The sequence below is a fragment of the Vombatus ursinus genome, unplaced genomic scaffold (genome assembly GCF_900497805.2).
Source record: "Vombatus ursinus unplaced genomic scaffold, bare-nosed wombat genome assembly UNPS02006986.1, whole genome shotgun sequence".
Lineage (NCBI taxonomy): Eukaryota > Metazoa > Chordata > Mammalia > Diprotodontia > Vombatidae > Vombatus > Vombatus ursinus.
Window position 1 is genome coordinate 1 of NW_020946764.1, and position 2,825 is coordinate 2,825.

General features: G+C 36.4%; 1 pseudogene; it reads left to right on the top strand.

Moving 5' to 3' along the window:
* Positions 1-453: 453 nt before the first annotated feature.
* On the top strand, positions 454-1,131 carry LOC114033415 (annotated as a pseudogene).
* The last annotated feature ends 1,694 nt before the right edge of the window (positions 1,132-2,825 follow it).

The following is a 2,825-nucleotide window of genomic DNA, read 5'->3' on the forward strand; positions in this document are numbered from 1 at the left end:
GTGTGACCTTGGGCAAGTCACTTAACTTCTGTCTTCCTCAGTTTCCTCAACTGTAAAATGGGAATAATAATGGCCCGTCCCTCCCAAGGTTGGGAATGTATGTTGACTTTTTATCTACTTATTTTTCATATCTTTAGCTGGTACCCACAAATACATACTTTCTTTTGGAGCCCTTGTCCCCAACAATTAGCTCAACTGGATTCTCTGCTGGCAATAAGTTAAATGATTTTATTCTTTTCTATATAAAATGAAAAAGGTTTCACAAACATTATTACTGAGAAGGAACAAAACACAAATGATTATTAGGGGGCACCCCTGCAATTTTATGTACTAATTCTTTAGAGTATATGGTGGTGGTGGTGGTGGTGGTGGGGTGTGTGTGTATGTATGTGTGTCCTCACCTGTCTTTAGACTGCTCATGTACTAATGCTGCCTATTGTTCTTTCTAGGTGTTACTATTTCAAGAAACCTTTTGGCAAGCAAATCTATGATAAAGAACACAAGTAATAGAGGAAGTTATAACTGTTATTTTTCAAGTGACAAACTGTTAATGTCAGAATGGCTCACGTAAGACTACTGATAAAACTATTCTGTAAAAAACTTTTTCACCACAAAAAGCTCTGGAAGTTTGGTGCGGTGATTTTTTTCTTTATGGTGTTTTTGATTTTAATGCAAAGAGAAGTAAGCATTCAAGATTCCAAAGATGTATCGGGGATTGATAAAAACAAAAACAATATGTTTGATCTAATGATAGAAGCTGTGAACAATATTAAAGATGTGATGCCCAAATTGCAGATAAAAGCCCCTGTTAGACAAAATAATAATGCTGGGGTTAAACCTTGTTTGCAAGGATATTACACAGCGGCAGAACTGAAGCCTTTTCTAGATCGCCCACCTCAGGACTCAAATGCCCCTGGTGCTTCTGGGAAACCATTCAAGCCTGACCATTTAAGTCCTGAAGAACAAAAGGAAAAAGAAGATGGGGAAGCCAAACACTGTTTTAATGCTTTTGTTAGTGATCGGATTTCATTGCACCGAGACCTTGGACCAGACACTCGACCTCCTGAGTATGTGGAAGACTACCTACCTACCCACCCATGGTTTTACTATTCACAACAGTGAAGTTAGTATGTTGAGATCAATATCTAGGTATCTCAGCTGAAGTGTGAAGGCAACCTTTTGAAAAATAACTTTAAGCTCGATATATAAGTAACCTTTTTTTTGCTGTTATTACAAATGATATGTCATAATAATGAATATTCAGAGCTTAAGAAATATTAGAGTTTAGAGGTTGTTGAGTCCAAGCTTCTTTTCCCCTTTTCCATTTTACTGATGAGGGATATTGAGGCCCAGAAAGCATAAACCATTTGCTTGGGATCACACAGCTAGCATGTGTCTTAGGTGAAATTCAAAGCTGGGTTTTCCTGACTTCAAGTCCATAATAATAATAGGTAGCATTTATATAGCATTTTAAGGTTTTCAGAGCACTTTAAATATACCATCTCATTTTATCTTGACACCTCTGAAAGGTAGGGGTTATTATTATCCCTATTTTACATTTGAGGAAACTGAGGCAGGCAGAGATTAAGTGACTTGCCCTGGGTCACACAGCTAGCAAGTGTCTAATATGGATGAATTTGAACTCAGGTTTTCCTAACTCCAGGTCACTTACTCATGGGCTTTTGGGAGAAGTCAGGGACATATGAATATTTAGAACTTAAGAGTTATTTTCTCATCTTTTCTGGCTAATAAGATTTATTAAAAATAATTTTGTATGGTTTATCTTATATTCAATAGTTTGGGGTGTATAGCAGCTTCACACACACAATTCTAGCTAAAACTTGACAAAAAAGAGAAAATGGTAAGCTATTTAAAGGGAAATCGGTTTAAATGTTCATATTTATGTTAATTCTTCAGAATTTCTCTATATCTTTGTTTATAGTTGTATGAATGAGTTACATAACTAGCATTAAAAAAAAACCTGTCACCACTGCCCCACCCTTTTCTAAATACTTATTTGAAACAGAAATACTTGTTAAGACAATAAAAATACCGAATTTTAACATTTTTTCCATGAAAATCTATATTATGGAACTTTAGATAGATTTCACATATTTTATTATGTTTTTGTTTGTTTTCCATGTGTCATACTAAAAAGTCAGGTTTGCATTTGTTAATCTTGTTTTTAATTATCATAGTCACGTATTCTGCATTTAAATAGGATTTAGGAGAGAGTGACTTTTTTTTTCTTTTTTTGGTGAGGCAGTTGGGGCTAAGTGACTTGCCTAGAGGCACACAGCTAATGAGTGTTATCTGTCTGAGAAAGATCCCGGGCCGGTGCTGTATCTACTGTGCCACCTTGTTGTCCCAACGTTACTTTTAAATTGTAGTTAGAATAAGAGAGAGAAGCGTTCGTTTTGGGCAACACTCTTCCACCTTGAATCCAGACTATAAATTGGGAAGATCCTCAGAAGTCGCCTAGTCCAACCCATACCTGACGTAGAACACCCCATACAACGTACCCACAAATGACGATTCAGTTTTTGCTTGAAGATTTAGAGTGAGGGGAGAACCTATAGACATCAGAAGTTTTTTCCTCATACCAAGTCTAAAGTTCCCTCATTTCTTACTCTAGGTCCGGCATTCTATCCACTGTGCCACCTAGATGCCCCATTGTCCCACTGTTGATTCATATTGAGGTTACAGTCCCTTTAAACACTTAGATCTTCTTCAGACTGCTGTCCAATCAAAGGTCCTCCTTTTATACTTTTAAGGTTGATTTTTTTTTTTAATCCAAGTATAAGCCTTCACATTTATCCCTGTTA